The 27,758-nt window shown below is 40.6% G+C and overlaps 1 protein-coding gene across 5 annotated transcripts in view; it reads right to left on the bottom strand.

Annotated features, from left to right (window-relative positions):
- Positions 1 to 27,758, bottom strand: part of emid1 (EMI domain containing 1) — a 271,924-nt gene that overhangs the window by 132,350 nt on the left and 111,816 nt on the right. The window lies entirely within an intron of this gene.

Below are 27,758 nucleotides of genomic sequence, written 5' to 3'. Positions count from 1 at the left end.
TTCACATCCAAATCATTTATATAAATAATGAATAACAAGGGTCCCAGCACTGATCCCTGTGACACATCACTAGTCACTGGCCTCCATTCCAAAAAAAACAACCTTCAACCACCACCCTCCGCTTCCTACCTCTGAGCCAATTTTGAATCCACCTGATTAGCTCTCCCTGAATTCCACGGGACCTAACCTTCCAGACCAGCCTACCATGTGGGACCTTGTCGAAGACCTTGCTAAAGTCCAAATAGACAACATCCACTGCCTTACCCTCATCTACCTTTTTGGTTACCTCTTCAAAAAAAAAACTATAAAAGGTTTGTTAAGCACAACTTCCCATGCACAAAGCCATGCTGACTCCTCCTAATGAGACTCTGTCTATCCAAATGCTGGTAAGTCCTGTCCCTCAGAATCCTCTCCAGCAACTTCCTCACCATTAATGTCAGACTGACCAGCCTGTAGTTCCCTAGCTTGTCCTTGCTACCGTTCTTAAACAACGGAACGACATTAGCCACCTTCCAGTCTTCAGGAACTTCACCAGTAGCTAACTATGAAGCAAGTATCTCCTCAAGGGCCTCCGCAATTTCTTCTCTAGTTTAATTAAGCCTGAACTAATCTCTCAAACTTCACATTCACTCCATCACAATAAAATCCCCACATCCATTTCAGTAACATTACCTGCTTCCAACCCTACACTTTAGCCCCTCTGCTGCTGAGTCACTCATCTAGGTTTTGCTACCTCAAGTCTCAACTAATCCAGTTCTAGTCCTGCCCATTGTTCCTGTTCTGTAGACTTCTGAATTCTATTCTCATTAATCATTACTCCTGCTCTCAGCGACTTACATTGTTTCCCAGGGCTTCAATGCATTTGAATTAACATTCTCATCATTGTGCTCGAAATCTTTCATATCCTCAGCACTGCCTTTTTCTGTGGTCTTCTTATGAATGTCATATAAAGAGCAAGAACTTCAATGGTGAGGTTCACAAGACAGTATTGAACACTGTGCTGAACCTGAAATTGTGGCATTAACTATTGATATGCTACATGTTCCAAGTTGTCAGAATATAGCCCAGCAGATGCTATCTTTACCAGTTCTTAAAGGATATAAACACAATAAAATCAACACTCTTTTAGCTAGAGAGGTGTGTTGCCACTGAATGGAAGCACGTTGCAATGATAGGGTGGAAGGGCTGGTCCCAAGAGGTCAGAAGAACTTGAAAGGCTGGCGTAGGAAAGCGCCTGTAGGAGGGGACCACTGAAACACCCTCTCCATCCCCTTGCTCACTGCTCCCTCAACCACATCCACCACCATGCTTAAACCTGAAATCCTGACAGGAGTTTGCCAGGAAGGCCACTGTACACTTGCAATTCTTTCAAATACCTGTGCCCATTCTGCCTGCTGGTCTAGAATGAAAGAAAAGTAGATGAAGCCTCCTTTCTGAGAGCATGGAGTCTGAGTCAGCTCCCTTGTTTTAGCGGGAGCAGCAAATCATGAGAGGTAGCAGAGATCAGCAACAGTAGCCTGGAAGCTGTGAGTAACTATGATCCTCATGGGAAAAACAGTCAAGTATATATGTGGGATTACATTGTGAGGCCAGAAGACTTTATAGATATTAGCAAGGACAAGGAGTGCAGCTTGAGTGCTGGTCCTTTAAACAGCATGTATCCAAGAGAAATAGGGTTAGTAAAATCTGATTGTCCAATGAACAAAAATAATGCTTCCTTCAGATCAGCAAGGCTAACAATCTCACTGGAAACAAATTTTGAATGTTGCATTACTATTCAAATCATTTGGGCTAGTTTTATATTGGGAAAAAAATGTGCTAAGGAAGAATGAAATTCCCTCCAAAAAAAAAGGGAAGATGAATTCTCTGATGGGTGCTAAAGCAGCAAGAAATGTGGGCACAACATTTTATCCCGAGTTAAGCTGATAAACAAAGGCACAAAGCTGTTTTTACAGAGTTGTGTGGATGAATTTCTAGCTCTATATCTCCAGTTCTTGGATTCTGGTCATTTGCATTGGCTGTCATTCCATTGCACCCACCATTAGCAGGTTTACATTTTCCTGTCTTGGTAACCCACTCCATAAACCCTTTTATCATTTCTTCCTTAAAATTCACCTGTCATTTTGGGTCAGGATCATTATTCTGAGCCTACTAATTTTTCTGATGACTACTGTGAAGTTGCTTTTCTAGGTTAGAGGTGCTACGATAGTCCAAGTTGTTGTGAAAGACAGCTGTCAATGTCTGTAAAACTATACTTCAGTATGAGGCAGAAGATGAGGATATGCAGTGGGAGGAACTTTTGTTCCTACAAATCATAACACTCACCTGTGTATTCAATCATCTTTCAATGTCAAGGGCACTTCCTGTATCTCCTTCTCAGTTCGCTAAGATTTGAAAGGTAGATTACAAAATCTGAACATAGGTAAGAAGAGGGGGCTTAAAGCTTCAGCTCCAGAATAGAGAAGGGAGCATCCAATGTCCTTTGTTGCTGGAATCCCACCAGGAATTGATGCATTTTTTTCCCATAATTTTCCTGGTGAAACAATCCAGGGAGAGCAGACATGTGATATTTGAAACAAATTGGCATGTTGTTCAAAGTAACTTTTTTCCCTCCTCATAAAAGAAGCTTGCATTGGGCATACAATGTTCTTTAAAGAGTCTTTTGAGGTTTTCTATAAAGGCTTTTGTGGCTGTTTTTTTAATGCATAAATTGCATGAAGGGCTGATTCTTTGAACTGAATGGAAATCTACTTTCAGCATTTCAGGGATTGATTAAATCACAGAAAACAAGCCCAAAGCTGATTAACTTTTGAAGTGTTTTGTTACATACGTACAATGAAATAGAAAACAAATATAAAAGCCTCTTCAGAATTATGTACCTAAAAAATTTTGATTTATTTTCTCAGCCACACTTCATTCTACATTTAGCCCTACACGACTCCTTGAACTCTCTGTTCCTTTGACTTTGCACATCTACAATCACTTCGTTCTCCCACTCTTGGTTCACCGATCAAGAATTCCCCCTTCCTGCTTTCAAGATGTTAAGTAAAATCCATTACTTTGACCAATTGCTTGATTCTTCCTTATAATTCTTTCTTTTACTCTCCGTTCTTTGAAGTATTTTGGGGCAATTGAAGGGATGGACAGATGATGTCAGATTTAAATCATTTTTATGGTCCAACAACAAATTTAGTATTTAAACTGAGGATGGTCATACCTGCTGTCACGCTCATTAAGTCTGCTTAAAATGTAGATGATAAAACAGTATTTTAAGCAAAAAAAAAAGAAAATATCAGTATTTATTTAAGACTTTGAGATTCACATTGTCTGCACAGATTTCACAAAGGGATGTAATGAAAAACATTAATCAGGTTACTTTCCTTCTGAACCCAGTACTCTTGGGTGCAAGTAGGACAAATCCTAAGCAAAGTGACCTACTTGGTACATTCACTAGATTGATTCCTGGTATGGGAGGTTGTCCCAGGAGGGGTTTAGAAGCATTAGAGGTGATAGAATCATAGAGCACAGAAACAGGCCTTTCGGCTTAACAAGTCCATGGTGACCATGAGGTACTATTCTATACCATTTACTACCACATTAGGCTCCTATGCCTTGGCAATTCAAGTGCTTGTCTAGAATCTTCTTAAATGCTGTGAGTCTCTGCCTCAACCATCCACTCAGACAGTGCATTCCAGATTCCAAACAGCCTCTGGGTGAAAAAAGTTCTTGGAATTGCTGAGTGTCCTACTATAGCAAGGGTATGGACTGAAGAAATTCCTAGTACATTTAACAAATGTGTAAACAAAGATGAAGGGGAAATTACAGTATGACTTCACTGAAAGTTATAGATTCTGAAGGAGACTGAAAGATGCAGAGAAGCTGCTTTCTGCAGGAGAGTCCAGAGCTAGGGGACATTTACTGTTCAAAATTGACATCAGGAGAAGTTTCTTTCATTAGCCCAGGGTAAGTTCTTACAATAATACAGCAATCAAGAAGATTGTGAATCTTTGTAACTCCCTACTCCACTGTGCTTGGGCAACAGTGAGGAAAAATTGAGATGGATATAACTTTGGATGCGAAAGGAATATGGGGATCAAGCAGTAAAGTGAATGAGTCACAGAACCATCTATACTCTTACTGAATGGCTGTTTGGCCTACTCCTACTTCCATGTCATACCTTTTTAAGGCACTTAGCTGCCTGAAATGACTTAGAGGTTTGGATAGAGCTCAGGCATGTTCCCTTGTCAGTGTGAGTAGTTGTGCTTTGCCAAAGAATTCTGGTGCTTTCTGTGTTCTGTGTAAGGGAGCGATTGGACATTTGGAAACTGAAAGACAGCAGTAGAGAGAGCTATCCTTGGGCAAGTTTCTTATGTGTGGCCAGTGGGGAACTAAACTTGCAAACCACTAAAGCTTCTAATTGAATCAGAACATCTACTGCCCTAGAATTTTAAAAAAAGGTACACTAATTCAAGCCAGGCACTGTAGAAGGAAGCCAAAACCAAAATTCATTAGACCGTAGTTGGTTAATGATGGGAAAATATGTGAAAACCCCTTGAAATAGCAGTGCAAAATGCATTAATCCGAATTGAAAGCATCCCCAGCATGCCAAATCTTTTTACATTAAGTTAGGCAGTTCTTTGTTTAATAGTATATAACAAGAATTTCTGACAACATCAGAATCTCATTAGCTTGCAGAAGCTTGGTGTTAACAGCTCAAAGCCGGTAAATGCTGCACAACATTAGATTTTCAGTTGCTAATCTGCAAGTGTTTCTAGGGTAAATTTTTATAATACAGCAATCAAATCCATTCTCATTCAATTACTCTTCAATTTCTGCACAAGAGAATTCATTTCAAATCGATCCCTTTTGGAGTTTACAAATGATGACAACACTTTAAGATTGCTTCCCCAGTATACCATTTCTATACACAGATTTAAAGACAGCTTAGATTTTATAAAAGCATTAAGCATCAGCTTAATTCAAAAGCACAGCGGCAACCTATATTGGAAAAGGAACAGAAGCTTGGGATTTAATTTTTTCTTCTTTGCAACACTTCTGATGCAGAAATCAGCCCAAAACAGCAAAACCAGGTAATTTTCAAAATTCATTCCAAATTACTTCTAGAAGTACAAATGCCAAACATACACCCTATTTGTGTTTTGTACAGTGTCCGTATTTTTTTCTCTAAATCATCTGTCAGGAAAACAGTTGGAGTACTGTACATTAGATATTCTCATAAGCAGCTGGGGGAATCCTGAGAAAATGATCAGAAATAAGACGAAAGCTTTGTAGAAAGGAGACGCTTATCACGCCCACGGCAAACACACATCGGGATTAAACGGCAGCCGTTTGCTTGATTTCTTGCAGCAGATGGAGCCAAGAGCTGGGAAATGTGAATTCATCTGAGGATGATCCTGTACAGAATCCATGTTCCATAGCAGAGGGACATGTTCCCTCAGGATACAATTTGGATTTGATTGCTCTATTATTATAAGAACTACCCTGGGCTAATGAAAAAGCATGTGTAAAGTAAAACCTCCCAGTGGCTGTCATAGCAAATTATATTCTTCTACTTTAGTAATAAATATTTTAAGAGTTTGGATCTAATTACTGGCTAATGATCTGCTGCTTCAATGGAAGAGTCATTCTTATAGTCTGAGAGAATGAAAATTGAAAAGAAACTGCTGACGCTGGAAATCTGAAATTAAAACAGAAAATGCTGGATCACTCAGCTGGTCGGGCAGCACCGTGGAGAGAGAAACAGCTGGCGTTTCAGAACTGACAAAGGGGCTCAACCTGAAACTTTAACGGTTTCTCTTTCCACAGTTTCTGCCTTACCTGCTGAGTGCTGCCAATACTTTCTATTTTTTATTTATAGTTAATAGCCTTAGAGTGTAGCAAAAGTAACAGGAAGTTTTTCAACTGTTGAAGTATTCATTGAATGAACACCTCATTTAGACACTACTGGCACTACTCCAGTAATGGGAAGTATCATGGCAATGACTGGCTCAGGGTGAGTGGGAGGAGACAAAGACATGCCCCACAGTGAAGAACCTACTCCTCCACACTCTTCAGAGACGCATCTAACCTGCACCTCCCTGATGAAAGGGCTCAGGTTTTCAAGCCATCACTACTGAGATATTGGATGTTCTAAGGGAATACTTTAGGCTCTTGTCCCTCGGCTGCTCTGTCCATGAAGCGTCAAGGTCACCTGGACCCTCAACTCCCTTGTGACAGGAATTTTCCAAGTGGCTGCAGCAGGCATCTACATGTTTTCCCATTTGCTTCCTGCCTGTTTCTTTGGAGGAGTCAGTGAAGTACTGTCTTCATGAAGGAATGATTTCCTTCTTTGTTTTTAAGGAGAACAGAGTTGTATTTCGAGCACTGGGATTTGTCAGCATTGCTGACTTCTTGTGAACGAAGGCAGCCATTGACTATACTTCCTCAAACCTGGAGATTTTCACACAGTGAAAAGGCTTCCATTCTCGCAATATGCAGGCTGTTGTGGAGCACCAGAGGAATTTCCAGATAGTGAATGCCTGTTTCTGGGAAGCACACACAAGTTCTTCATCACGAAGGAATCTGTACTGACGGGTACTTTTTTAGCAGGCGGCATTACCCTGTGGGTTGGATTCTGGGGGAAAGGACTACTCTCTACTTCCCTGGCTCCGCACATTGACGCACTCTCAAACAGCAGATGAGCTCAGAAACATTGGAAGCCATAAAGTGACAAGCGTAGTAATGGAAAACATAATGGGCCTGCAGATAATGAGATTGCAATGGCTGCATCAGTTTGGGAACCAATGGCAGTATGAGCCAAGCTTATGTGGACAAGGTTGTGTATAATCTAGCAAGCAGAAGGCAGCAAAGAGATCCACGAGGCACCGAATGAACAGGAAATAGAAGGCAGTGACCAGGAGGATGTCTCTGCTCAGCATCCTCTGCCTCTTCTTCTGTTTGAGGCAGAAGCAGCAGGTATTAGTTACAAGGGACAAAAGGAACTCTTTGATAGACAGGTTTTGTAATGAGCTGGCAAAATCATTGTCCCTGGTGGAAGAAACATGACCTTTTCCACATTCCAATGGTTACCAACAACACGGCACACCCATAATCAGATGACAGTTAATAATCCTTTACAAGTGGGTGCACCTGCACTGACTATAAGGCATTCAATGAACGAATCTCTGATCCAAATACTCAAATAGCTTTTAACACTGTTTTCACTTGCCGATTACCTGAACAGTTTTTAATGAGGACATGAAATACAATTGTGCATTACTCAATAAGTGGAAATTCTCACACCTGGAGGAGACGTTTCCAGCCAACTCCTGCCAGGCTTTCCTTATGTTGGCCCTACAGGGTGTCCAGGTTCCCCTAGCACACTGGATCTCCCTGCTGGCATTATTGCACTGACGGATATGTCCAGATCTCATTCACTAAATCTAGGAGCTCTCTCCCTGGAGCCTCTCTTTCCTCCATTGTAGCCAGTGTTGCTGATGCCTGGCTGCAATGGGGAGTACATCTTTAAGGGCTGACATCCTTGTTAGAATTTAACAGTGTGTGGTTCTGTCAAGTGCACTGGTCCTGCCTTAGCATACATGCCTGGGAATGAACCACCCGAACACTATCTCAAATGTCTTTTTTTTGCCAATTTCATAATATTATGCAGGGGATCTGACTGAGAACCAGAAATGGTTTAGGACACACAAAAAAAAGTAAAATCCAATTTTAGGCACCCACCTCTACTGCAGTTAAAGCTTTTTTGGATTTTAGTTGTGGTAAGCTGAAAAGTTTGTAACTAAGCATTAATACCATTGATGCCATTCCTAATACACATGAGAAATGCAGTCCTAGTCATGGATTTTTACTGTAAATAAATATATGAATAGGACTTTCTGGGATTTCTGAATGGGGCTGAAAAGTGGCAGAAATTGTACGAGTGCAACTTGTATAACTTAAACTAGGCTTGGCAGAATTAGATACCTAATTTTTTTAAAAACACAATTTGTTGATTGTTGATTTTTCAAGTTCACATTTTACTCAATTTAACTTGAAGCAATGTAATTGTAAAACTATGGCATGACACATTATTAATGCAATAAATAGGGTTTCAAATTAATTTGAATTGATTTATATTTCATTATTCACCAAAAATTTATAAGGGAAAAACTAATGGATTTTAAGTTCAAATGTGAAGTCACAAAAAAGTACACATACACTGGATTTTACAGGCAACTTTGCAAGACTTCACATCCACTCTTATTTTAACTCAGTGCACCAGTGACTCTAAGTGGATATAGATGGTAATCTGCACACTCAGCTCTTCCAATACAATTCCTCTGACTGAGAATATTTTGGGTTGTTTGCTCAGTAATTTTGTGTAGTGTGGTGTGTGTGCAGTGTGCCATGAGGTGTGGAGTGTGTGCCTGGTGTGCACATGCATACGTGTGTGTGTGTGTGTGTGTGTGTGTGTGTGTGTGTGTGTGTGTGTGCGTGCGCGCGCGCGCACACAGTTTCTCTGTTAGCATGGTTAATCATTAAAACATGCCTTATGTGGAATTCCAGACAAATCCATATCCACCACCCTCTGACTTCAGTAGGCACAACTTACACTCCACACCACATAACTTATTTTCATCAAACAATAATTCATTGAGGTTTTTAAACAAATATCTGCTGTGTGAATGATCTGTAGGAAGTAATACAAGAAACAGCTGAGTCTTTGTCTTGTAATCGGTAGAACTAAAATGTTTTACAAAACAGCTCCACACTTACAATGATGGAAAGAATAGGCCTGGATTTCTGAGGGATTTCCTCACCTCTCTCTGCAACATTGGCCAATTAATGGAAGCTCAAAAAAGACAATGGAAATAGCTGAAGATAGCTATCATTTCCTTCGGAATTCAACCAGTTTCATAAAGTTACAACAGGAAAAAATCTGCAAAATTACCACAACTAACATTGTTCAGTGTGGTTTTATATTCTTATACTCATAAAAATAAAATGCAATAGAGTTCCGACTAATACGTGTAACTCTGTGAGAGGACCGCTTCATACATGAAGACTCTTTGCTCTCTGAAAAGTTTCCTGATGGCTGGACTTCTCTGGAGAGACACGGGAAACTGTGTTCATGATCCTTCAAGTATTCCTTCCATCTGGGATCCAAGCAAGAGCCAGGGATATTAGGGAATCCCAGCTTTGTGGTCCAGAAATAGTACAGAAGAAACAAATAGATGGTAAGTTTGAAGCCCCTCCAAAAAGTTACATCCAATCTCCTTCCTGTATTGAGTTTGACACTTTCCTAATGTTTTTTTGTGTCATTTCCATGGTACTGACAGGAAGTTATGCAAAGCTCTTCAATTTTAAGCTGATTGCTACTTGCCAGAGTCATTATGTGGATCATATGAACAAGTCTTTTCATAGTCAAATAATAGAAATTCATTTTTTCTTTCAGGTCAACATTGCTGGCCTTTACTCATAAAACGGAACAGCTGGTTTGATTAGCAACACATTATTGTCAGCTGTGGCACAGTTGGTGCCATTCCTCGCTCTGAGTCAGATGGCTGTTGTACTCAAGTTCCACCCCATAGATACAAGTCCAAAAATTTAGGCTAATTCTCTAATATAGCACTGAGGGGCGAGCTGCACTGTCAAAAACATGGTCTTTTGGATAGGATGTCAGTGCTGAGGCATTGGCTGGATTTCAGGGTGGATGAAAAAAACACCCTTGTTAAGAAGAGTAGAAGAATTATTTCAGAGTCCTTGCTAATATTAATCTCTTAATAAACATCCCAAAAACAGATTCTCTTACTGTGAAGATTTTGATCTACTGTGGGAGCCTGCAATATGCAAATCAACAACGTGTTTCCTACATTACAACTGCTATGCTGCCTCAGTACATTTCATTAACTGTGAAGACTTCAGGACAATTTTTTTCTTTGTTCTCTTTATTTGGAACTTGAAAGCAATTCCAATGACGTTTCATAAGCTTCAGTCATGAACTTTAGTATCTTTAATTACAGGGCTGTGTACAAGTTTCACTACTGTCCTTCAGACTTCCTGACAAACATTTAAAGATATCTAATGGGATATTTTGGTAAAATGGTACAGCTCTGCGTCTTCAAAAATCGTTTTATCTGATAGCATAGTGCGGCCACTTCATAGATAATCATAAACATGGAATTCAAGTGTCAGTTTATGTCCACATGCGATTATATTATCAACTCTAATTTACAATAACGACTAGTCATTTGAGCAACCCAGACCTGACAATGACTTGGCCCGTATACCATTGACAGGCAGTCAAAAAACTTTCTTAGAAGTTTGAGTGAAACAAGTTCCGGCAGTTCTGCTTGTCACTTTATATTAAGAGTTCAAACATCACGTGGGAACTTAGTCTTTGAAGCAGTTCAATGTAACAAAAGTCAATCATCCAGCTGTATGAATACACAGCTGGCAATGTAAGCTTCACAACAGTTTGAATTATGACAGGCAGGATTTTCGTTCTGCCTGCAGTTTCTTTCCACCTACTTTTTTCAGTCTCATTGGTCTGAAATATAACATTCTCATCATCACCATGAAGTAGCTCAACCACTTTTCCCTTGAACCAATGCTATTTGACTGTAATCTTTGTCCTTGCTTTGATCTCTGACCTCATGACTTTACATGTTTGCCTTAACTGCTTGGGCTATGAAGGCGAGGGTCATGGTCACTCTCAGCTTCCTAACCTCAGGATTATTCCAGAATGCTGCTACTGATCTCTGCCATATTTCAAAGCTTGCTGCTTGCTCATTGCTGCATGAAGGAGGTCCATACTCAGAGGACAGCATACTTCATTTACTTTGCCTTCAACCCACAGGAGCAGGCAGAGCTGACGTGGGAACTTAGCTGCACCACACATTTCATCAAAGTGAAGAATTCATGCCCTTGGAGATAAACTCTTGTGGCATGGAAACAAGTCCTTTGGCCCGTCAAGTCTGCACTGATCATCGAGCAATGATTTAAACTAATCCTGCAGTAATCCCATTTACTCTCCCCCCAGATTCCGCTGCTTGCCTGCACACCAAGGAAAATTTTGGGTGGCCATGTAGCTTACCAACCTGCACATCATTGGGATGATGGAGGACACTGTAGCATCCCGGGGAAACCCATGTGGAAGAACATGCAAACTCCTTACAGACAGCACCAGGGATCAGGATCGGATCCGGGTCACTAGAGCTGTAACATAACAGTTCTACTGGCCACGCAGCAGAGGTGATACCCTGGCAACCTCCTGTCAGCAGTACTTGGATGTAGCCCTGGAGGATCTCTGTGACCACCTTGCACAAAGTGCGTACCACCTGTGGGCACTGCTTTTCACCAACTCTCTGGGAACAGTCTCCCACCACCTTCCCACCCCATCATCACACACCCATTCTTTTAGCAGCAACAATCCCCTGTAGCTAGAATAGGGCTGTTCATATTGTGGTGTGTCCTTTTAAGAGCTTAAAGATTGCAGCTGCTGTGCTAGATGCTGACAACTGTGAGAACTTGCAATATATCGATAGAGGACACTGTGCTGAAACCAACAATTTCAATGTGGTTTTCCACAGGGAAACCTAACAACGTTATTCTGTGAATCCCAGCATTGAATCGCTTGCTCTTTATACAAATTTCACAATGTTAAGGGGACCTTCATTGCTACTTTAATACAAAAAGACAGCAATTTCTGGGCTAAGGCAGCCTAAGCGTTCTGATCAGTGCTAGTTTAAAGCCCAGCATTGCCTGTTTAAAATAAATGAATGTGCCAATATTTAAATGGATTGCTGATTTGAAACTCATATAGATTAAGCAGCAAGAGTCTGTATGTTGGCCTTCAAAGTTAATTCAGGATTCTGTGAAAACTGCTGCCCTATATGTACCATGTAGATTCATGCATTATATTAACATTCCATAAAATTATTAAATGGTTGATATGCTTACTTAGAGTCATGGAGTAATACAGCACAGAAACAGGCCATTTGGCCCAACTGGTCCATGCCGACCAAGATGCCCACCTAAGCTCGTCCCATTTGCCAGTGTTTGGCTCATATGCCTCTAAACCCTTCCTATCCATGTACCCGTCCAAGTTTCTTGTAACTTGTTTAACTTTGCCTAGATTTTAAAAACCAATATTAAGCAGCTCACTCAATGATGAGAAATCCGGTTATCTGTCGTTCAGCCACACAAATCAGAGAACTGGCTTTGTACTAATTGTCTCATTACAAAGGTGGCCATTATCATGCAACCTAACAGCACAGAAGGCTGCCATTCAGCCCATCACACCTATGCCTGTGAAAGAATTGTTCCCCTGAGAAAACGCAGGTATTTGTGTTATGTAACACTACCAGTCTCGGAACCAGTATTTATTTTAAAGCCATTCTCTCTTGGAGTTGACACCAGTCACTGTGAAATTTCAGAACCGCTTCCGTTGTGGTTTTGTTTACAAATGGAAACACAGGCTACAGAACAATACAGTATGTCAGCAGTTTAAAAAATCTATCCTGTTTTTTCAACTAAGTGGGCAAAGAAGTATCAACTTCAATTGAAATCCATTTAAAAGTTATTTATTTGGCGATCTACAAAGGCCGGTGGTAAAATACTGGATACAATGGATCAGTTACTGATACTTGCACCACACATAGAGGCTTATTTCCTGTAGCTTTCCCCTGACGCCCCTTTTAACTACCATACTTGTCATGACTGTGGAAAACTGAACATCACTCCCAATGCCACAAAACACTAATGTTTTTGCAATACTTTTATTCTTCCTCAACAATGTCCTAAGATCCATCTAACAGTTTTAGTTAGCGCTCATTTGGAAAATTTCACATGGCCTCCATTGATTGATGTCCACCACACGATAAACTAAATGTCATTACTGCTCAGTAAACTGCCTGATAACATTTCTATCAAATCAACCTGTTAGCAGTAGATTTAGCCAAGGCCTAATATAAATCACAAAGTGAATAAAATATGTTGGACAGATTCAACTGGGCAGGTTTATTGCCCTAACTCTCTTCATAAGTTTAGAGTTAGCTTATTCAGCTCTGTGGTTTCCTCAGCTTTCCTCTACTGAAGGGCAAGACTGATTTTACCTTGCTTGGCTGTATAACAGCAATTTACATTTATATAGCACTATTAAGCATAGTGGAAGGTCCCCCAAAGTCAAAGAGTCCTAATACCTTCAATGGGCACTCAGGCAAGTAAAGGAGCCCAGTGAATCACCACTTAATGTGGTTTAACTATACAAATATGTTAATAACATAGGAACATGAGTTATACCAAATAATGAAGGATCAAATTCAAAATAAAGACCATGCTGTATTTTTCAGCAGACTTTACTTTAGTTCTCAAATACCTGGAGGACTGACGGCTTAGCTGGAAAACGTCTGAGCAACGTTAAACCTAATAACTCATTTGAGCAACAGCTGCACATGGCAATTTGATCCACTATGTGCCTGCACTGCAATACATCAAATTTGTACCCAAAGAACAAGGGGGGGGGGGGGGGGGGGGGGGGGGGGGGGGTTTGGGTGGTGTGGAGCCACAAGGCTGCAGAAAATGTTAAAACCAGCAACCTTTTGATAAAAGCGCTTGAGGTGCCAGTCTATGACAAGCATTAACCCATTTAAATATATATGTTCACCTGCAACATTGCACACTGGAATGTTTTCCCAAAGCAATTTAGATCCCATTAGTTATTTTTTTTTAGATCACTTTGTTGTTTGGACAAACTTGACAATCAGCTTGCAGATTCTATACAGAAATAAATGACAGATCTATTGATGTGTTTACATTTGAAGTATTTATTGAGGGTAGACTCTCAGCCAGGACACTGGAGGCATTTCCTACAATAGAGGTCCCTCAAAAATGAACTGCAGTGTCCCCATTCCCTCTCCCATTCTTTCATTCCATCACGTTCTCTCAGTCACACTCCTGGCTTTTCAAGGCCCTGCTTCATTTCACCTTTGCTTTGACTTGGTACGTAACTTCCCCACCATTAATTGATTCAGCTGACTTTTTGTCCTTATTGCAGGAGAGCTGTTGGCATGGGTGCAATCCCATTTGAGTTTCAGACAGTGTGTCACCCATTCTCCTCCAGCTCCATCAGTTGTCAAGTAGCACCTGGTGTTTTATAGTCAAGGCTTTAGAGGGTCCAGAGGAACTAAACAAAATCAGGATGTTGCATTATTTTAGTGGGAATAAAAGGCAGTACCGGTGAAATTTACATTGTCATTGTGCAAAGTAGTACAGTTTCTTCTCCTGTTTTTGACCGATTATCTGCTGCAGACAAAAGGCTGTGGCTCGTGTGTGTGGCAATAAACCCAGCATAGGTGCCAGCTTATGGGCAAATGGATGGACGGCTGCAACTGAGCAAAAAAATAGTTCCTCAGCCACAGAAAACCACATGTTGTTCAAGATGCTGCCTGCCCATTGGAACCTAGGTTGTGAACACATGCCAAACCAGAACACTAGCAAAAGCCAACAGCTGAAAAACAACACTGCATAAGCCAGATAAAGATGAGGCAATGCCTAAGAGTGCAGAGGCACATGCACAAATCATACCCTAAACTGTGGTTATGCCCAACATTTGATCACTTCTGCTGCGGTGGAAAAATCCTAAGGGCGCAATTTGCAGCAATGATTAATGTAGAAATTACCAAAGGCAAATCTCAGTTTACAAGTCATGAGATTTTCTTGCGAAAGATGTGTCAAGCTGTCAAGCCACAGGAGGCATTGATTCATTTTGGGACCTCTACAGTACTTCTGCATCTACAATTCAGTCACCTCTGGAAAGGGTGCATGTATCTTAAGCATGAAAATACAAATAGAGGAATGAAACATAGAAAAACTACAACATAATTCAGACCCTTCGGCCCACAAAGCTGTGCCGAACATGCCCCTACCCTAAAAATTACTAGGCTTACCCATAGCCCTCTATTTTTCTCAGCTCCATGTACCTATCCAACAGTCTCTTAAAAGACCCTATAGTATCCGCCTCCACCACCGTTGCTGGCAGGCCATTCCACGCACTCACCACTCTCTGAGTAAAAAGCTTACTCCTGACACCTCCCCTATACCTACTCCCCAGCACCTTAAACCTATGTCCTCTTGTGGCCACCATTTCAGCCCTGGGGAAAAGCCTCTGACTATCTACCCGATCAATACCTCTCATCATCTTATATACCTCTATCAGGTCCCCCCTCATCCTCCGTCGCTCCAGGGAGAAAAGGCCGAGTTCCCTCAACCTACTTTCATAAGGCATGCTCCACATTCCAGGCAGCATCCTAGTAAATCTCCTCTGCACCCTTTCTATGGCTTCCACATCCTTCCTGTAGTGAGGCGACCAGAACTGAGCACAGTACTCCAAGTGGGGTCTGACCAGGGACCTATATAGCTGCAACAATACCTCACGGCTCCTAAACTCAATTCCCTGATTGATGAAGGACAATACACCGTATGCCTTCTTAACCACAGAGTCAACCTGCACAGCCGCTTTGAGCGTCCTATGGACTCGGACCCCAAGATCCCTCTGATCCTCCACACTGCCAAGAGTCCTACCATTAAGACTATATTCTGCCATCATGTTTGACCTACCAAAATGAACCACTTCACACTTCTCTGGGTTGAACTGCATCTGCCACTTCTCAGCCCAACTCTGCATCCTATCTATGTCCCTCTGTAACCTCTGACAGCCCTCCAAACTATCCACAACACCCCCAACCTTCGTGTCATCCGCAAACTTACTAACCCACCCCTCCACTTCCTCATCCAGGTCGTTTATAAAAATCTCAAAGAGCAAGGGTCCCAGTACAGATCCCCGAGGTACACCACTGGTCACCGACCTCCACGCAGAATACGACCCTTCAACAACCACTCTTTGCCTTCTGTGGGCCAGCCAGTTCTGAATCCACACTGCAATGTCCCCTTGGATCCCATGCCTCCTTACTTTCTCAATAAGCTTTGCATGGGGTACCTTATCAAACGCTTTGCTGAAATCCATAATTTTACAGATAATATGAAAAGAGTTCTGTTATCCTTTCTGTTAAAAAGCAATTAACAGAGTGCCAAAGATGTATTTCTATCAGTTATACCCAACATTACCCTGACCTTGGCTGTCCCTTTACATAAGAAATAGGAGCAGGGGTAGACCATTCATCTACGCCATTCAATAAGATCACAGCTGACTTTCTACCTCAACACTGTTTTACTGCCTTATTCCTACATTCCTTCAATTCCTCTAAGATCTATAAATCTATCAATCTTGGTTTTGAATGTAATCAATGACTGAGCCTCTACAGCCCTCCGGAGCAGAGAATTCTACTTGAGTGAAGAAATGTCTTCTTACTTCAGTCATAAATGACCAATCCCTAACCTTGAACCTGTGACCCCAGTGCTGGACTGAGTGATACATCCTCCCTCGATCTACCCAATTGAGCCCTCTAAGAATTTTGTGTGTTTCAATGACGTCAAGTCTCATTTTTCTAAACTCTAAAGAATAGATGCCTAACCTACTAAATCTCTCCTCATACATATGTCAGGTTAACAGATTGGTCATTTCCTGTTCTCTACCTCTCTCCTTTCTTAAACAGAAAGGTCACATTTGTTTTCCTCCAATCTGCAGGAGCTTTTTCAGACTCCAAAGAATTTTGAAAGATTATATCTTGAATTTCCATCATCTCCATAGCCAACTCTCTCAAAACTCTGGGATATAGGGCATCAGGTCCAAAGGATGTATTACACTCATTAGTTCCTCTTGTGGTATTTCTTTGATTGTACGACTTTCTTTTGTTTCCTTGCTTGCACTGTTCCTTTGGCTCTCTTGTATTTCTGGGAAGGTTTTTGTGTATTTTTCCATGAAGAGAGATGCAAAGTATTTGTTTAATTCCCCTGCTGTTTCCTTATTCCACATTATAAATTCCCCCGTCTGACTGCGAGGGACCCAGGTTTGCCCTCACTGGTCTTTTCCTTTTTATACACCTATAGAATCTCTTAACGTCTGTTTTTGCTGTTGTTTGCTAGTTTACTTTCATATTCCCTTTTCCCCTTTCTTCATCAATTTCTTGGTCATCTTTTTTTGAATTGTGAAACACTACCAATCCTCAGGCCACTGATTTTTTGGGAAGTTTATAAGTCTTCTCCTTTAGCTTTAACATTACCTTTCATTTCTCCTGTAATCCATATTTAGAATACTTTTTGTGTTATGTCTTTGTACCTTAAAGGAATGTATATTTGTTGTAAATCAAGTATTATTTCATTAAATGCCATTGCCCGTCACTGGCATATCACTTAACATATTTTGCCAATCTATCACAGCCAACTTGTCCCTCATACATTCATAGTTTCCATTGTTTAGACTAAAAGCCCTGGTTTGGACTGGTCAAACTGAAAACAAGATCAGTGCATGCAGCAATAATTTCATAAAATATAACTCTTTTGAATTAAATTTCTTGTTAGTTATTCTACTGAACAAAGAGGCTTTAAGCATGAAAATAAAAATCGAGGAATGGATTTTCATAATTTTACAGATAATATTAAAATAAGGGGGTTCGATTCACACTGCTTTTAAATAGTAGAAATGTTCCCACATACAGTTTGCACTGTTTTATCATGGGGAATCAAGGGTAGTGGCAGACACCTTTTTTGGCAGATTTATAATCCAGACCACTTCTCAGAGCCTGTTACAAGGAACATGTTTTATTTTAATCATACGTAATCAGACACTGAAATTTGTAGATGTCTAACGACACAAATGCCATAGTTCTTGCCTCACTAGCTGCAGCCTCTTTGCTCCATTCCCTGCACCCTCCCTGCACTGTGTTCCCTGCACCATTCCTTGCTCCATTCCCTGCCTTCGTGCATCATCCCTGGTTCTCATTTTCACAATGTCATTCCTGTGCCTGCCAGTACTGTAGCCCTCTGCCCACCATTCAGTGAGAGACCCACGTCCTCCTGTCCAGTACACCCAATTCCAGAGCTGGATATGGGCCTGACATTCAGACCTGGTCAGTGGTCTCTGGTTATCTCCTCCCTGGATCTCGAACCACAGTCTGTTTCAGGTCCTCAGCATGCGTGTCCCCAGTGATCCAAGCCTCCCACTGGATTGGCTGTGAGGCCAGACAGGGTCATCCTGTGAACCCAGTGTGGCACCACCGAATTAGCAGCTATAGTCTACTTATAAAAAATATTTTGTAAATTATTAATGAATTATGTGATTGAGTTGTTATATTCCATTGACATCAGTGGTGAGTGATGTAATTATGTTACTTTATGATTCTGTGTACCCATTCTGTGCAGAAAGTTAGATTGCAAGTAAATGCAGTGCTGGGGTTTCCAAGGCCAACCAATAATGGGTGCTTTCACTGGTGACCTCCCACCGCCACTGGGAAACCGCCACTGGGAGACAACCAATGGCCTGACAGAAAGTGACAAATGCTGCCAAGATATTAGTGGGTTCAATTTAATAGCAGTCAAACCCCTTAATCAGAGGAGAAATGACAGTGCAGAAGTATTGTACTGCCAATTTTTGAGTCAGGATCATAAGGCACAGAAACAGACTTCTCAGCCCACTGATTCTGCCCTGACCATTATGTGCCCATCTACACAAATCCAACTAATTCCCATTCTCTCCACATTCCCCTTAAATTCCCCAGATTTTAATACACACCTACATGCTAGGGATAACTTACAGAGGATAATTAACCTACCAACCTGCAGGCCTTTGGGATGTGGGAGGAAACTATCACCCAGATGAAACTTACAGAACAAATCAGACAGCTTTTTCAAAAAGCTGGCATAGGCACAATGGGCCAAACAGCCTCCCTCTGTGTTGTAACACATTAAAAGATAGAACTCTATCATTATTTAAACAACCTGGCTCCTGCAAGAGTCCCTAGGATTAATGGGGTAGATCCCCCAATCCCAGGAGTCAATGAAATGTAAAGGAATGGAAATGGGAACTTCAAACTGAACACTGTCCAATTCTAAATCAAATCTCAAAAGCACACTGATAATGCTGAGAGAATGACTGCAACCAAGGAAGAATCTGAATTAAAGCCAAGCTCTAGTCTTAAAAAAACAGAAAATTATTTTGAAATAAAACATACTCAACAATGCCATAGCTATTATCTAAATGTTGGAGACCAGAGTTCAAGTAATTGAGAGCTTAATTTTGAGGAAAGGACATTGGGGCAACTTGGAAACGGTTCAATTCTACCAGTTTTTAAAGAAAGTAAGCTTTGCGTTATTGTTTATAGCATATGGAAGCTCATAGAACAAAACTTCCTAAATCCTGAATCTACCAAATTGGAAAATATTACCCAAAATAAGGTGGATAACTATCTGCTTTGAGAAATGAACTCCAAATTGCAAAATTCTTGCATGCAGGAGAAGCAAATAATTAGGAAAACAAACAAAATGATCTTATTCATTGCTAGGGGAATTGGGCAACACAGTGGCACAGCAATTAGTGTTGCTGCTTCACTGTTCCAGCAACCTGGGTTCAATCCTGACCTCTGATGTTGTCTGTGTGGTGTTTGCACATTCTCCCTGTGACTGTGTTGATTTCCCTTGGCTGCTCCTGTTTCGTCCCACATCCCAAAAGATGTGCTGGTTCTTAGGTGAATTGGTTACTGTAAATTACCTCCAGTGTATTTGAATGGTAGAAAAATCAGTTTGGAGTTAAGTGGCATGTGAAAGAAAGTAGGTTACAGGGAAATTAGTGGGGGAATGGGATTGGTCTGGGAGCTGACATCTATTAGTGAATGGTCTCAATCAGTATCATGATAATATGAGAATTGAATACAAAAATAAGGAAGTTAGGACCAGTTCTATAAGGCATTGATGATACCACATTTGGACTACTGTGTACAATATTGGTCTCCTTAATTAACAGCTTTAATGCATTGGAAGCAGTTCAGAGAAGGTTTTGTAGACTAATACCTGGAATGCATGGGTTGTCTTATGAGGAAAGGTTGGGCAGGCTAAGCATGTATCTGCTGGAGTTTAACAATGTGAGAGAGGACTTATTGAAACATAGATCCTGACAGGACTCAACAGGATTGACGTGAAGAGGATGTTTTCTCTTGTAGGAGAATCTAGAACTAGGGAGTCACTATTTAAAAATAAAGAGTCACCCATTTAAAATAGAAATGAGGCATTTTTTTCCTCTTAGGAGATTGTGAGTCTTCCTCAAATGGTGATGGAAGCACACCTTTGAACATTTTTAAGGCAGAGGGAGACAGATACTGGAAAAACAAGGGGATAAAAAGTTACGACAGGTAGATTGGAGTGCAGAGTTGCAGTTACAGTCCTATCAGCAATGATCTTGTTAAACAGTGGAGTAGGGTTGAGGAGCCCAATGACTACTGCTGCTCTGAGTTTGTATGTTCATAAGCACATATGTATGTAAATCTGCACAGTTGGTAATTAAAGGGTTAAATGTGTCGCAAGATGGACAACTATGATTGAGCTAATATTACACTGAACAAATAATGATCTTTTCTCCCCAGATGATACATATGGTAGAAATTATCTTGAAAACACATTGTAGTTAATTTAGGTATGCAAAAGGCCATTGTGCAAATCCTGTACTGGGAAAATAAATTAAACTAATTTTACACAAGATACAAGTACTATTGATGCCTTTGATGACATCCCATAGGACTCTTTAAATAGTGCAAGTTAGCTGAAGGAGTAATTCAAACCTTGTTTGGTACAATATCAAGACCAAATATTAAGATCAACCTTTGCAGTTTTTTGTAGAATTTCATCCTTGTATCACAGTAACTATAAATGTGTGTTGCCATGTGCTTTAAGTGCAGCCTTAACACGAGAAACACACTGTCAAACATCTGGACCTGTACTATTCTGCTTTCCGAAAGATATTCAGTTCAGTTTATAAAGCAAACAGGTGCATTATGAAAAACGTACTCTGGGAGGCTTCAACATAAGATCGAGGTAATATCATTATTATTTATATTTAGAATAATGTTCATACATTTATGGATTTTGTAAGGTTCCATTGTTCACACCAATTCCAATTAATTATTGACTTCTTTTTCTATTATTAGAAATGCACTCTTAAAAAGGTTATCAGATTACAAAGCCGATAAAATAATTTCCTAGTCTGTTCTCGTTGTCTACTTGGTGATCAAAATCATGTTGTAGATTTTGATATTTCAGTTTCTCACCGAATCCAATAGTTCTGTGCTCTTCAATGGGCTATGACCACTTGTATCAAATGTTGTCCCTGAGTAGGATGGACTACACTTGATGGAACTCATAGTGAACCTCTGGGGAGGTTGCTGGATACTGAACAAGAGAGAATCTATGGCTGGTCTGTATGAATGATGATTGAAGCCCATTCCATTGGTGGAATTCAACACCTGTGTCAGGAGCTGCACATTCTTTACCCAGTTATTCCCTCATATCTGAAAACAGCTGACCATATCCAGAGGAAATAAATCACTGTGCCCTCGATAAGGTCTAGTTATCACATGCAAGTCCCCGTGAAAGGAGGCACAGCTACTCTCCTCTTGATGTTAAAACCATTTTCCCTACACATTCAGAGCAGTTATCCAGCTCTTTGTGAATTGGAAGATATCTTGTCTATGCCAAGTCTTGCAAAGGTGATCATATTCACAAAATCGAAGAATGGTTTCAGCTGGATTGAGACTACTAAACCTATCGTCCATACCAGATCTAAGAAAGGGTAATCCAGCTTGTCCTATTCCTGTTCCTTACCCTGGAAATCTGTTCTTTTCAAACACTTATCATGCTCCTTTTTGAATACTAGAATTGAATCTACCTCCAGCACTACCCTTGCAGTGCATTCCAGACATACACCTTCCCTGTGTGTAAAATAAATCCTCATGTTACTTTTGGTTCTTTCACTAATCACTTCCATTCTATGTCCTTAAGCTCCCTCCATCAATTCTCTCTACTAAAATATATGCAATCTGAGCTGGCATGACAGAGAAGATTCTGGGATTATGTTTCCTTTTGGAGGGAGATCTAAAAACCTGGGGCGCATGGTTTCATTTGAGATGGGGATGAGGAAAAGTTCCTTCTCTTACAGGGTCTTTGTAATTCTCAACCCCAGAGAGTGGTGGAGGCTGAATCATTGTATTCAAGGCTGAAATAGAAACCTTTTTCATCTATGTGGTGTCAAGAAATGAGGGAATCAGGAAGAAAAGTGGAGCTGAGATCAAGATCAGATTAACCACTATTTTACAGAATGACAGGGGAGCTAGGGCACCAGGTCATATATTTAATTACTTCCTACTTTAATCAGAGACTGTTTCTGACCACTCCAAATGCAGTTACCAAAGCACAATGTTACCCACAAACTTTCTGGTTTACATGGTTCAGTTACCCACCAACATGATGTAGCAAGCCAATTGGGAAGATGTCACTCACATAATGTTATTCCATTACCTTTTGACAGCCTAAGGACCACCAAACTGACATGATACTTTGTGTTTCTAATCCCACCACAACTTTCACACATTCATCAGTGATAGGTGGGGATCAAGAGAATGCAAAATGCTTTGCATCAGGGCACAGCATCAAGGGCTACTGCTCTGCAATTCCCAGCAACATGACATAGAATCTTAAAAAAAAAGACTCAGGTTAAGGTGGCAGCATCTGTCTAGAGTGGATTCGTGGTTCTGAGAGGCGCTGGCTCCTCTCAAGAACATGCAATGTTTGCACCATCAATTTACAGCAGAGTGAATCAGGATTTATGCTAAAATATGCCCCCGAAGTCAGAGACAAAGAGCTCCAATCAGGTGACAGGGGATCAGCCTCCCATTGAATCAACTTTCAATATTCAGTCACATCAGGGTTGGCAACAGTCCCTAAGCGCAAGGGATTTTCCTTATTTCATAGAGAGATACAACAGACCATTTGACCCACTGAGTAGTGTGGATAGTTTTATTCTCCCGACATTCTCATCAATTCTCCCAGATTCTACCCCTCACCTACACACAAGGGGCAATTTATACAGGCCAATTAACAACGTCTTTGAGATGTGGGAGGAAACTGGAGCACCAGGAAGAAACACATGCAGTCACTGGGAGAATGCGCAAACTCCATACAGATAGCACCCAAGGTCAGGATTGAACCAGGGTCTTTGGCATTGTGAGGCAGCCATTCTACAAGCTGTGCCACTGTGCTGCCCAGAATAAAATTAGCAAAATAAAGTAGGACTCACTGGATTTTTGCAGTTGGGACCTTGAAAGACTGGAGAAACCTGCTTGGCCTGTCTCAAGCCCCATCGTGCAACACTGCTGCTGACTAAATTTGAAATGATGGTGACATTAAACAGCTGGGGGCAGGAGGTTGGGGGAATGAAAGGGAGTGAGAGTGGTGGGAGCAAGGAAAGGTTGGGTTGCCAAATCCCCATACTGAACAGGATATCCCAATTAAATGGAAGATTGGTTGCCCAATTCACATCAATGTGAAGATCTCAATTTTCCTATGTAATTTTGCTGAGCTAGGCACCTAGCCTACAAGGTTAGATAGTTTGCCTTATGAGGAATGTCATGGACTTGGTCTGAATCAGCATGTCAGAGAACTGCAGTGAAAATATTGTGGTTAATCCTGGGAGGAGGAGCAATATCTAAATAGCCTCCAACAACCATCTAAGGGGATGGTTGTTGGATAACTAAATCTGTGACTAAGAGATTTATGGAAAGGTGAGAAAAAGAAATTGACAGATCTTCCTTCAATTAATTCACTGCCATTATTTGTTGGGAACAATTTCTGGGGCTAATTTAAAAGGCATCTTTTCTTTGAGCACCAGTCGACAGGAGAAAACAGAGTAACTCCCTTGGACTGTATTTTTGCTTCAGCTGTAAGCCACAAGGAGTTTCCCTGCAGCACTTAACAAGTGTCCAAGATGTTTTTTTTATTCAATTTAATAAGGGTGAAGTATTTTCCTTTCACACTTGATGATGGTTTTATTACAGCCACAATGAAAAGACAACTAACCCTTTTTGGTAGGAAGCAGAAAATTCCCAAACAGGACCAGCTATTAAACAATAAAAGCCAGGAACATAATGAGCCACAATGGCCTTCACCTCCTCCAAACATTATGACTCTGTGAAACTTTACAGGGAAGACTTCTGCAATCATTAATTCTAAAACTGAAAGGAAACTCTTGAAAAAATAAACTTCCTGACACAATGGTCATATGAATTAACTTTCTAAAGTTAATGGGAAAGGGTACAAACAAGTTTGCTGGGAACTGAAAAGGTGCAGATGATAATTAGTTAGAAATAAACATAAGTGATGATTCCAGACTATTTTTAAAACCTGTTTGCATTGCAAAACTTTAATGCATTTCAGCTGCAAACTATTCAATGTTGCAGTATTAAAAATATTTTTAAGAGATTGCTTGGCAGTCTAATTAAATTAATTGTGTGAAAAGTTCCATCAGCAAACATCTGGCAATAAACCCATCAAAGTTTAACACAAAGTGTTCAGTTTGTTCTCTGCATATAGCCATTGAATGAAATCTTAGAAGTATGAGTAATAGTGGACAGAAAACTTAAACCTGTTTACAAACCAGCAGTTCACTTATCGGTATGAGCTATAACTGCTGGTCAAGTTAGATAAGAAACACAAAGGGAAGATATGATTCTAAATGCAATGGCATGTGAAACAACAAATCAAAGTGCATTTGATTAACCTGATTGAAAGTTTTGATGAGAATGGGAACTACAAAGGGAATGTGCTGTCTACATGGCTTGAAGATTGAGAGGAGATTTGATAGGGTACCAGATCATGACAGGTTTAGATGGGTTACAAAGCAAGAAATGCTCCATTAGTGAATGCTCAAGGACCTGGAGGTACACTGTTAATGCAATAGGAAAAAGATATAGAAGGGATAAAAGGAAAAACCTTTTTATGGAGAAAGTCATGCTTAATCTGAGCACTGCCACATCTCAAGTATGGGGTTAAGATGTGATACAAAAGGGAAACAACCTATTGCTGGAGACAGTTCAGAAAAGAACCACAAGACTGATTGATAGTATCAGACAACAGAATCACAAGGAAAGGCAGGAGAAAATGGGAATTTTCTGGCATGAGAGGAGGAAAGAGACCAGTAGAGATATACTAAAGATAAAAATGTCTAGAAAGGTTGCACCTAAAACACTAGGTTAAATTAAACCTTGACATTGAGTCAATGATGCGAGGGTTTAAAGCAGAGATAAGTAAAGAGGAAAATTAAATTATTTCCACCTGAAAATTGATAAACTAAAGTGGCATCTGTAAAGGATGATGGAGGCAAGAAAAGGCCAGGAGTTGTTTAACACTTGGCTGGCTAAGTGATAAGGGGACTACAGATATTTTCAGATTGATGCTCTTCCATGGAATTTATCCTTATCTATCTTGCAATTGTGAATCCAGTAAACAACATGCAATGATAAAGGTGGAAGTATCAACAGAATTCTCTGTACATAGGATGTAGTTATAAAGCCATTGTACAAACAAAAGCATAAATAAGGTTCAAAGATAAACACTTCTGTAAAGTGTTGCACAATTTAAGTTGCATTACACAGAAAAATGTCTCCTGTGTTATGTGGTTCTGAAATCATCTTTCAGAAATACTCCAAAGAAAAAGATGTAAATAGTAGGAAACTGAAAGCAAAGAATAACTGTAAATAATTACATGATGTCAATTATCATTGGTAGGGAGAAATGTCAGGTTATGGTCTTTCAGCTTTGTCCCTTCACTGGATGAAAGACAAATGTGCAAAGGTTCTATACACAAAACAAAAACCAATCCTTTTGTTTTCCATGTGCTATAGGACCTACTGTGTATTCAGGTATTCTTTTCACTTTCACTTCTACGTTAATCTCTGCACCAAAGTAAATCTTCTAAATAAGATGATAATTCACATTGAGAAAGGGAATACAAATTCAGCCCTTGCAATATGCCAGACGTTTGGCTGGAGGCAGCAAGTTTCTGCCTTTGAAAAGTATTTCATAGTCCCTGTACCACAATGGGAACCAGAGAGTGGATATCATATGGCTGCTCAAGTACAGACATATTACAGTTTAAGAATTCACACTTATGGCCTTCAGAAAAGAAATACCAATCAGCTAACTCCTCCAACTTGACACAAGGTCAGTTGTGACAGTGCTGCATGGAGATCCACCGCTGTTACTGGCATTCCCAACCACTTCCAACTAGAAAGCTAAACAATTCCTTTAAACTGTGTAAAGTTATCCAAACATCTCTCAGCAGATACCAAGACATTCAAAATACCTCCTGAGGAAACAAGTCCTATAAAGGGAAGTTGAAAGGAAAGAAGCTCAACTCTAGCTTCCCCATATTTGTGGTTATTGCTAAAGAGTGAATTATTTCTTCAGATACCTTTGGCACACAGCCGTTATTACTGCCCAATATTCATTCTCAGGTAAACATTGTCTCCTATGATCCATGTTTCATGACGCTGAAATAAACTGGATAGAATTAAATCAGAACAGGGTTACAATTTATGATTTTTAAAAAAAGATCTTGAAAAAAGTTCCTAAAACACTTTAGTGTCTATAAGCATGCATGAACTCCCCCCACCCCCTCCAACCTCCATGGACTAAACTTTGCACCCTTTAAAACCTAAGATCAGAGAGACTGCATTGACATTGGCCCATTTGATCTGGGGTTACTGACTAGAAACCACAAGATTGCCTGCCAACTTCAAATAATCACCTCTGGAAGTGCCACGTCCATATCACCAGACCATTAGACTCATGACCAGAGTGATAACTATAATGGAGCAGAAAATAGAAGAGACCACTAAAATACTTGAAATGTACCACACACACTTTCTTTGCATGTTTAAAGCATCTTGCCACCAGCTTCAAGGCTTGATTAGTAGAAATCTGCCTTGCCAGCAATCGTGACAATTTATTAATAGAAACTGTCTCAAAACAATACCAACCACAAAGCCTTGGCAGTAATTATAGATTGATTCCCATCAAGGGTAAAACTCATGAACAACTCATATATAGACAAGGGGCGTGCAAGGTTTGTGCTTGGTAGGCCATTTCCAAATTGTAGCAGAGGGCCACAGGCTGAATTGTTTACCATGACACGCTAACAGGCTGAGGCTGTTGGGCACGCACAGTGTCAGGTGCTCACAAATACTGAAGTAGATCTTAACTCTTTAGTGTTGAAAGGCTCTGGTTACCTAGACGACAGCTAGAGACACTGATGTGTCATCCGGTTAGGTGTCCCTTTAACTTTTCCTCCCTTTGATTATCTCTCCCCCGCACACCCTCTTCAACTTTTTCTTGCTGCAGATGTTCTCAGCTTCTCCCTAATCATTTGCCTGAAAAATCTCTCTAGTCTCTCCCTATCCTCCTCATACCCCCCTCAATTCCCTTTCATGCACTCTCCCCCCTCAAACTTGTTCCTCCAACAGCCACCCCATCTCCAGAGTCTCGGTCTTATTGTTCTCTTTGACCTCTGCAACGTAACTGCCCTCCTCCACCACCACCTCCCCTCCCCCCACAACACTTGGCCCCAATTCCTGTTTCTGAAAAGGTGACATGTCACAGGGGAAATTCTACCCCACACAGTATCCCATCCCCAGAGTTTTCCAGCAGGCCAAGTCAAGAGTTAGCTGTGGTTTGGGCTTCCTTGCCAAGCCAAGCCAACACATTTGAAGATCAAAGAGGTCCTTTTTAATTGGCAATCATGATATTAAACAATTCAATAATAG

This window comes from Pristis pectinata, chromosome 17 (genome assembly GCF_009764475.1).
Source record: "Pristis pectinata isolate sPriPec2 chromosome 17, sPriPec2.1.pri, whole genome shotgun sequence".
In the NCBI taxonomy this organism is placed as follows: domain Eukaryota; kingdom Metazoa; phylum Chordata; class Chondrichthyes; order Rhinopristiformes; family Pristidae; genus Pristis; species Pristis pectinata.
The sequence above is the reverse complement of the archived record's forward strand: the minus strand, read 5'-3'. Positions and strand labels throughout refer to the sequence as shown.